The following is a 10817-nucleotide window of genomic DNA, read 5'->3' as shown; positions in this document are numbered from 1 at the left end:
GTTACCAAAATTGTTAAAGTTTTTGTTTTTTTAGTCAAAACTTATAAAAATGGGGTAAAAAAATTTAAAGATAATATGAATAAGTTGAGATGAAAGACTAATATGATATTTAAAATTTTGGGATATTTATTGTACTAAATGAGATACTAATTGAATGGGTAAAGATTAACTTAAAAACATATTAAAATTATGTAAGATAAATAATATAATATGTCCATGATGAATAAAACATGTGGAATTGATAGAAGATAATAAGATCCAATCAATCATTCCCATGCAAATGCTCCTTACCTTGAATATAGTGAGAGAAAATTGAGAAATATGATAAAAATATATGTAAATTTTAGTATTCTTTTTAATAATGATTGACAATTATTGATGGCATGTATCATTATCTGTATATAGACGATGTCTGACATATGTTACAAATGTGTAGATGTATGACCAATTTTAGAATATGTAGTGGCATGACTTTTTATATATAGTCTATTGGCATCCTAATTATTGATAGAAATTACTAGGATGTATCTATAGGGTGTGGCACACAATTGAGTGAGTAATCGATGCCTTTAAAACTTCTTTCAAAATTTTTTTATTTATCAAATGCCTTATAGTGAATATAATAAAGTTAGCTAAATATATGATTATGAGCTACACAATAAATTGTAAGCAAAAGTGAAATTGTTATCTACCTAAGCTTAGCTTAATAATGGTTATACTCTTCACCACATCAATTATCAAACATGACTAATACAAATTCATCCTATTAAATAAGTATATGAATAATATAAGTAATTGTAAGAAAGTATAGCAAATCTATATAACAACTAAAAAAACTTCAATATTTATGTGATTAGACCAACATCAATGTATAGAATCATAGCTAATGAATATAGGAAGAACTGGATTCATTTTTATGGGTGGACAAATTTATCATATAAATAAATTAATATGTAAAAGAATAAAATAAAAATAAATAATTTTATGAGTGCTTAACGAGACCTCTTCACAAGGGAATCAAACTAAGAGTTTGATATTGTAATACTTACTGTAACAGTATTGCACTCATTTTGACCTCGTTTTGTAAGTTGGTGTGTTAAAACTTCTGCATTTTCATCCCTGCATGGGTTTGTGAGTATATATGAGTGTATAATTGCTGAATTTTATCCAGAAGCATGCCCAAAGAGTCTATGTGCATGTAAATTCAATATGAAAAATTTTCCCTTGGGGTGTTGCGGCACTGCATTATTGAGCTTTTTATATTTTGGGAAAATTTGGTGAGACGCTATGGAGTTGGATGGGGCACTATGGCGTCATGCTCTCTATCAAGAGAACTACAATGCCATGCTCTCTATTGAGAGCACTACAATGCTTTATCTTTTGGCATCACAGTTCTTGGCCAATGTCTTATAAAAATATCAAATTCCACTTGAAATCTATTTTGGCCAAATCTCCTCACCTCACATTTGAGATGTTGGCTCAGAGAGAGGATTTTTATTGAGAAAAATGTTACATTTGAGCATAGCCATTTTTCTTATTGTCGACCTAATTTAAAAACCTGTTCAGATCAAGATAGATTACATTATGTTTACCTGAATCTTTAATAATATAACATTTTTGGAGTTTTCTAATTAAAACTATAAATTTGAAGTGTAAAATGATGATAACTTTATATTTTCTAAGCTTTCATCATGTAACTTTTTGTATGTTATATGTATGAGTATTCTGGATATTTTAGTAATTTCTTTAAGAAATTCTACTAGGTAAACTTGAAAATATGCTATTTTAAGCAAATTAAAAGATGATTATAACCTCAAAAAATAATTTTTTGATATATTTAAAATTTCAAATAGTGTTCTGAATATTCCCTGGTAATTAGAGAAATTCTGAAATTATGAAATTTTGCTTGGTTGTTGAATATGTTGATTACCAATGTAGCAGTATGTGAATTTATGTATTTTGGTTATTTCCATTTCTTTTGTTGAAATACAATTATATATACACTTATCTGCTTTAAATGTGTGATTTTGAGAAGTTATGATGTTAGAAGAAGTTCTGTTGTGTTGGATGCACTGGGAGTCATAAGGGCTCTTTTTCTGATATGCTAGTACATTGAGTCATAAGGGCTTGAATTGTGATATCTGTTTCTATTGGGGATTATAAGTAAGGTTCTGAAAATTGGTCCGGTCAATGAACCAGATGAAGGAGAGTTTAACGATTTAAATGATTGATTGGGGTTTAATCGGATGACATAATAAATATTAATTTTATTGAAATATAATATCATTGATGTAATAATGATACAATCAATTAAAATATGTGACTAAATAAATAATTATGAAATATATAAAATAGTTCAACATATATTATTTTTGAAAATTAAAGACATAAAGTATTGAGTAAGATACCTTTTCATAATTTCTCCTCTAAATTTTCTTTAAAATATCCATTTCCTTTCCTCTACTAGATGAAATTCTATAAATGAAGTGAAGAGAAGAAAATTAACATTCATAAATTCAAAACTCTATTTTTCACTCATATTTAGGTCTATTCAATTCATAAAGCCCATTAAAGATTTTAGAAGTAGTTTTTCACTCATCTTTAGGTCTAATCATAATTTGATGATAATCATTTTTAACCAATTTTAAAAAATATTCCCTTAAGTTCAATCAAATATGTCATACAATCAAAGAATAGAAAATATATTTTCTATTACCTAATTATGAATACACATATGTCATATTCTATCTTTCTTTAGGGTTAATAGAGTTGGGACAACACAAGAACTAAGGCTTTCTAAAACAAAACTCCTTTTAGTAATTTCTCAACTTGCTTTTTAATTTCAACATGCTCACTCAGGGTCTTCCTATAATAAGGAATGTTAAAAAGTTGGAAATCATGCATATATCCAATGTTTATTGAATGTTTTTGTGGTGAAATACGTACATCATGATGTTTCTGAGGAGTAATATCACTAAAGTTAAAATGGTGTGGAGGGTCAATAAATCTATGAGTTTCATTAAAGCATTGGGTGACTTCTGTTATATGTAGTAGATGAAGGAAGATCATATCAAACAATTTATTATGCATAGATCTAAAAGTTTCTTTATGGATGGGTTTAAGGGGCATATACTAAAACTAGGATTAGAAATAATAGTGTTATCTCTTCTAATAAAATTTCATATAACTATTACCTAGATTTTGGCACCTTTTTTAGGAGCGAGCTTGAATTGAAGATCATGAGAAGTTGTCTTATAGGGTGTAATGGACGGTATATTATTTATAAGTTTTTTGGGCATGAGTTTGATTGTGTGATTATTATATTTGAAGATGAAAGTAGTTTTTTTTATAGTAGTGTATAACATTCATATCATACAATCAAGGTCTTCTTAAAAGAATATGAGTAATGTTTATGTGGATGGCATCACTCCAAAGTTGATCATCATGATTTCTTATTTAGAAAAGAACTAAACATAATTTGTTGATGGGGAGAAACGTGTAATTTATCTAGTTGACATGAAGGGGTTTAAGATGAGGCTCAATTTGGAGGTTGGTTTTAGTTAGGGTATGTGTTGAAATAACATTCATAGCACTCATCTCATACATAATGAACCTACACCTCTTATCATTACACATAATACACATAATAAAGATATAATTTCTTCTCTAGATTTTTATTGCTCTCTTGGCTATGGTAAGGCATTCATCACACTAAGCAAAGGGCCATCTATAAACTCTAATTTTTAATCTAATTGGTATATGTAAAAAATTCTTCTAGAATATCCTCTAATAGATCCTTATAAGTTTCTTTTAAAAATAGGATGTGATTATGCATTGATTCTATATATAATCTTTTTTGTGACATTTGAAAAGAATATTTTGAAACTCCCTTCAAAAGAAGCTTTATACATGTAGGTTGTACTAGGTGAAAATGTTGATTTTAACAATAGACCTTTAGGATGAAGGGCTAGGGACTTGACTCTTAGATCGAGAAGAGATAAAATTCTCTTTTTGTTTAACTAGCAAAGCATGATGAAACATTTACTATAAGATTTGAGGGATCAAAAAATTTAACCTCATTCTTGAAGTTGGTCCTAAGTCTAATGAAAAATTTGTTCACCAATTGCTAATCATTATCAACAAGTTAATTATAGAAACTATGTCTTTAAAGATGTTTAGATATTAAATAACCATGACACTACCTTACATTAAGTTTGATAATTTCCCGTGCAAATTTTTATCATGAAGTTTAGGATAATAGTTGGCTCTAATTAATCTTTCTTTTATTTTATTGTAGGTGAGGACAATTCATCCTAGAAGTATGTATGAAGAGAAATGAGAAGGAAAGGATATAGAGATTAAAGAGAAAATAATAATAAATGCATTTTCAAAGTAAATTTAAGACTAAGATAATTTTCAATTGAGAAGGGATTTATTAAACCCTTATGTTCCAAGCTCTCATTAAACAATTTTAATCATTTTAACAAAATTCTGTTTAACATAAAAGTATCAAAAAATTTCATATAGTTTTAAATAGAAAAAAACCTAAAATAATCTTTCCTCAAGTCTTTAAGCAAGTTGCTACAAATTTTTAAAATTAAACTTCTAATGTTTATTATAATTAGCTAACAAAGAAACAATTGAAAATGATTGAATATTTTACACGTGTTAGGATAAGGCTTATTGATCCTACCTTAGTGGGATTCTTTTTTTTTTTTAATCTTTTCTTGAGGAATCTCTTATAATAAAATTTACGTTCGTATTATCACCATTTTTTTTTCAACATTAGCTTTATAAAAGTGTCTACGCCTTTGCATCATTTAAACTTGATGACTCCACTTTTGCATAAGTACTTAGATAACATCATTCTTGAGCATGACAAGACATAAGTCTAGTTTTTGAGTTTTTCGATCCAATATTATCAAGATGCATGTCACATCAAGGATATCTTCTATATTATATTGAAGAGTTGCACTTCATATACCCCAATCATAGAGCTTAGGTTCCTCTAGGAATAAGAACAAGTAATATCATACAATATTGTGAGTTCAATCTGAGTTTCTCCCCTACAATTTTGGAGTTTAAATCCCTCAACTTCTCTTGATGCTTTAGCCTCCCATCCAAATCAATAACCTACTAGCTTATAGAACATTTTGATAAATAAAAAATTAAATTGATAGTAGAAATTTTATATTTCAAAATAAAATATTAGGATTTTATCTTGTTGAAATCACAAGAGCCTAAATTAAAAATAAAAAAGGAGGGTCCTAATTTATGTTGTTAAATCTAAGATTGAGATTTGATACTTCATTAAAAATTATGGTGATCAGCCATAGATATTGATGCATATTTACATAGGAAACTTCTAAAACTAAATTTACGATCATAAAAACTCTAATTTCAATGAACTCATAATTGTAATAAACATCTCAATGAGATGAACACAATCATACCAAAGGTGACCTAATCCAAGTCTGAATGAGCCTAGATTAAGCACTTGAAACGTAATTACAAACCTTAGGACACTAATTAGATGATCTTCAACTTTGCATGCTTAAAGTCAAATTGAGTGTCTCGATAAGACCAATCCAACGGGTCCAAGATGAATCAATTCTAACAACATTAACACATTTAAATGCTGAATAAATTCTTTATGATTAAGGGAATCAATAAGGGCCACCCAATGGAGTGTTCTAAAATTTCCTTATGTTTACGGGCATGACACTCCCTCTATTTACATGAAGGGGGACTTAGAACATTGATCTAAAGCTTAGACTTTGCATTAAGATTCAAGGGAGCTCTAAGGTTCTAAGGACCTAGGAGCACCATCATCAAATCACCATCCAATCATGGTCATTGGACCACCATCCAATCATCATCATCAGATCAATAATTAGCTGCCATCATTGGTCCAACTCTTGGCCGCCACTATCGAACCACCGCTCGACGATCATCATTAGAACAACACCTAATACAAGGAGCCACTACCTAGTCACTATAAATAAAGTATCACCTAAATGCCATCACTGCATCACCATTCGCTAACCAGCAATTAGGTCATTTGACCTTTGTCACTTGACTATGATCTTTTGATCACTATTGTCCAACTATAATCCTTCAATCATCTTCGCCAGACTACAATTCTTTGACATCCTCCCACCAAATTTGATCATGTAACCATCTTTGTCTGACAATAATCATATGACCTCTATCTCCCAACTGAGTTCCTTTAATAATTGTTGCTCGACTATGATCCTCTAATCACCATCAATCAACTATAATCCTTAATTTGACCAAGATCACCCGACTATGATGTAATACCCACAATATAAAAAGTGAAGTAATTAAGGCTAATTAAACCAAGTTCTTATTTAATTTTGATTTAATTAGTAATTATGAATTCTAGAGTGTCTAATGAACTCTTAAGGAAGTCAGAAAATAAGCTGGGAAAGTAAAGATCAATAAATATTCTTTGAGAGCATCACGCCGCTAGGTAGGCAGTATGGTGGCATTTAGCTCTTTAATGGTAAAAAGAAATTTAAACATGCACTGTGGCACTAGGTGGCACCACCATAGTGCCAAGCTCTCTAATGATAAGATTCTTAGAGAATGTAAAAGATTTTCAAGGAGCACTTCAGCTTTGAGGAGGTAAGTGTCGTGATGCCAAGCAAAATTAGTAGTTTTTATATAATTAAAATATCTTAAATCATTTGTGCCAAACTTCTTATTCAGGCGTTGCAAGAGAAGAGAGGAGGAAAAGGGAGAGGAGAAGAGGAGACAAAAAGGATAGGAGATATTGTGGTGGCCAGAACTCGAGTTTCGTCTGTCAGGCCAATTAGGAATTTCATAAAATACAAGGTAATCTTTTGAACCCCTATCTCAAATTTCAATTGCATTGGTTTTATAAATATTTATGAATAAAAAAAAATATTTTTCTCATGTTTTACAAAGTTTTTTTTGTAAAACTTATGAAATGTTATCGTATGATTTACCCCAAATATTTTGACTATAAGAAAATAGATTTTCGCCAGTTGATTTTTTTCTACACAATTTTTTGAGTATATAACTGGATTGAGGATTTTTTAACAATTATAATATTTATAAAAAAATCTTAAAATGTTCATATTAATATCCCTCTAAAGTTGAAAGTTGAATAAAAAAAGTTTAGTAGGTATAATATTATATATATAATGTGACTCTTTACTGGTAATTCATATACTTTTTTAAGCACTACATTGAAATTATAGACTAGTTACTATTGCATTTGCATCTGTATTGTCCATAGCATGATGTTGGAGATGTTTATGATATGTTGAAAAATATAGTCTCTGATATATTGCAAGGGCCCTACATGTTTTTTTTCCTCATCTACCTAGTGATCGAGGGTGAGGGAGGGAATCTGGCATAACTTGTTGAAAGCAAGTGTGGGAGATTATGTGACATTATTCTATTCTGATTCTAGCCCCACTTGCTAGAGACAAATGCAAAAGGCTAAAGGGAGGCATAAATGAAAGTGGAGTTATTAGCATATACTAATGAGACTTTTGCATATTAATCATTTCCTTGCATATATAAATACTTCCATAAATCAAATATAAGTATTATTCTAATTTGAATGGTAATAATTTTTGACATTTTGAAATGAACCCTGATAAAATATTAAAGTCAAGTGCAAGTGAACCTCTAATAATAAGTTTTCAATGATACATCTAAACCCTCAGAACCCTCTTTGAAAATGGCTTCCAAGGTATAAGTCAAAACTTAAATTCATAAGTTAAATATTGTTACTACTTTATTTATTCTTTATAAGTCATTGCATTTATTTAAATGAATTAACTGCCTTGTAATATTTTAATTGGGATATTGATATTTGTGATAGGTTTGGGAGAGAAGTCTACTGAGCCGGTTATGCTCATTTTATGAAGCTTTTTGATATCTTCCAGAAAAGGTAAAGGCCTTGCGGAGTGGGAAAGGGTACAAGGAGATTCTTCTGAATCTAAGTTGTTAAGGTAATATTTTGTAATCTAGTATTTAATTATTTAATGTGAAGAACTTTTGGAGCTGGGTTATTATAAATATGTATTGATAAAATGAGATATGTTGAGTTGTTTTTATTATTTGGATTTTATAAGAGCTTTGGTTATCTATGTAAATGGTTGAGCTATGATTATAGGTTTAGAGTTTTCAATCATTCAATTAGATTATAGGGCGTCACATATAATCCTTTAACCTCTGTCATCCAATTACGGTCCTTCTAAGCCCCGTCATCCAACTATGTTCCTCCAACCATTGTCGCCCAATTGCAGTTCTTCGATAACTGTTGCCTAATTATTGTCCTACAATCACCATCTTATTACTACAATCCTTCAACCTCCATCACCAAACTATGGTTCTTTGATCTCCGTTTTCTGACTGTCAGTGTCACCCTCTACAGTCCTCCTACCTCAATCTCCCGATTATGATCCTCTAGATTGTTGTCATCCAACTATAATCCTTTTAACCACAATTGTTTGTCACGGACTTCCAACCACAATTGCTCGACTAAGATTTTTCGACCACCATCTCCAAATATGGTAATTCAATCTACAATCTTCTAATCATTATCACCTAGCTGCTATGATGCAGATAAATCTCATTGTCTATCATCACTACTAATACCAATACACAATATCAATATCAACTCTAACTCCCAACTTCAGCATTAAAATTTATGTTGTTTTTTATTTTTATTTTGGCCTCTCCTCTCAGAGGAGTACAACCAAAATAACAAGCAAATAATCTATTAAAGACTGCTCCTATGCTATATGTCACTTCCAATTTCAACTACATAATATGTTCGTTGCATCGTATCATTGCCTTTCCTTATGGAAGTGCATGATCATTAATAATCAATGACAAGTACTAGTGGAATAATTTTCACTTTCTTAAATTTTTCACGTAAAAACTTTGGTATATCTTTCAATTCTTATACTCCTCTTTTATCTGTCTAATGTATCTTCATAAAAAGCTCAGACGTAAAACTTTCTCTCTACTACTATGAATATTCTAACACACAACTAGATTAATTTTCATGTCTTTAAATGATAAGCTATTTTTCAAAAATATATAGCTTATATAAAGGTCATTATTGTATTGACATGATCTCTTAGAGCTATTATGCCATATCCAAATCATATAAATCCCCTCATTGCATCCATATCTCCTTAGCATTATCTACATGAAACCAATGCTGTGATATTGCCCTTTGCAGAGAGAAGACCCCAACTAAATTTAAAGAGAAATAATTCATCGAACAAAAAATTCAATAGAAACAATTTGCAAATAAAATAATAATATTTGCAATCCCATAACTGTTTTTACGGATCACAATTCCGTTAACTTATCAGTTTAGTAAAAATAGTAGGGGTTCGTCACAAGTTTGTTAAAACTTGTACACAAAAGCAAAGAAAAAAAATGTTTGCATAAATACGTGAATTTGATGGGATTGTTATGTAAAATTTACTTTGATTATTTAATTTCTCGGTCATTGAAAGCTGACGGCGTGGGAGACTGGACGGCGCCATACTAAGGTCATTTTTATCGGCGTCAGCGGCCGTTTGATCCATTTTTCATATAGACAAATAAACACGTCATTTGGTTGCGTGCCGTTAGCCTTTGTTAAAGACTAGACTTTAGTCCAATACCTAACATCAATTTTATTTGACATTAAATATCTAAAAAGTCAAATTGCAATTAATTTATTTCACATTACGCCCAATATTTCCAATCAAATAAACCTTAAATAGTAATTTTAGAAAAATTAGAGCCTATCCCCATTAAAATTATTCTATAAGTTGCATTCAAGAATTAGGAAGGATAACTTTTTCTTGACTAAGGGGTATGAATAAAGTATAAAAATTTTAAATTTGTGGGGGTCCTATAAAGCTGATAGAAGAAGTTTATTGGTGTTGAAGGATTCTTTCTGGATGATTTTTTTCATTATTTTACAAAGTTGCTGTAAAAAGATAATTTTAAAGTTGTTGTAGAAAGTAGCTTCTTAGTACAAAAGCTTTTTAAAAGCAGCAAAAAAATAATGACCAAACATATATTATGGTTGCAGTTTGAAAAACATAGTAGTAAGAAAGTTGTCTCACATGAAGCCGATCAAAGTTGAGTATGGGCTTCAGATGATAAAGGATATTGATGGATAATGGGGTTGGTTGCAGTCAATAACTATTGTTGAAAGTCGGTAAATAAAAGATAATTAGTGTGGTCATTCTCTTGATGTGAGAGGATATAATGTGACTATAATGCTAATAATAATAGGCACTGATCAATTGTGGGGTTAAATAACGGGCGATAGTAGATAATTAAATTCAAGTGATTGAAAAAATAATTGCGGTTGTTTCTTTGAAAATAGTAAAGATAAGGCGACCGAAATGTTATTTGATGGTGTGGTGGACGTCGATTGATTATGGGTGGACGTCGATTGATTATGGAGTCATACAACATGAATAATATAGATAACAAGTTAGGCGAAAAAAGATAAAATTTTTAGTGGAAGAGGAGGAAGGTCAACCATGAAGATAAAAATTTGGCCACGAATGGATATGCTTGCCAATTCCATTCGATTTTTTTTAAACCGCTCGTAGCTTTTATCTAAGAGAGAGAGAGAGAGAGAGAGAGAGAGAGAGAGAGAGAGAGGACACAAATTTAAGAGAACTTAATGAACATTTTGATTCCTTCATTCAGATGATACCAAGTTTAAACACAAATTATTCTCTTAAAATTTCATTAATTATGAGTGAAAAGATCAATATTATATATATATATATATA

Source organism: Dendrobium catenatum, unplaced genomic scaffold (genome assembly GCF_001605985.2).
Source record: "Dendrobium catenatum unplaced genomic scaffold, ASM160598v2 fragScaff_scaffold_1089, whole genome shotgun sequence".
NCBI lineage: Eukaryota > Viridiplantae > Streptophyta > Magnoliopsida > Asparagales > Orchidaceae > Dendrobium > Dendrobium catenatum.
Note: the sequence above shows the minus strand (reverse complement) of the source record.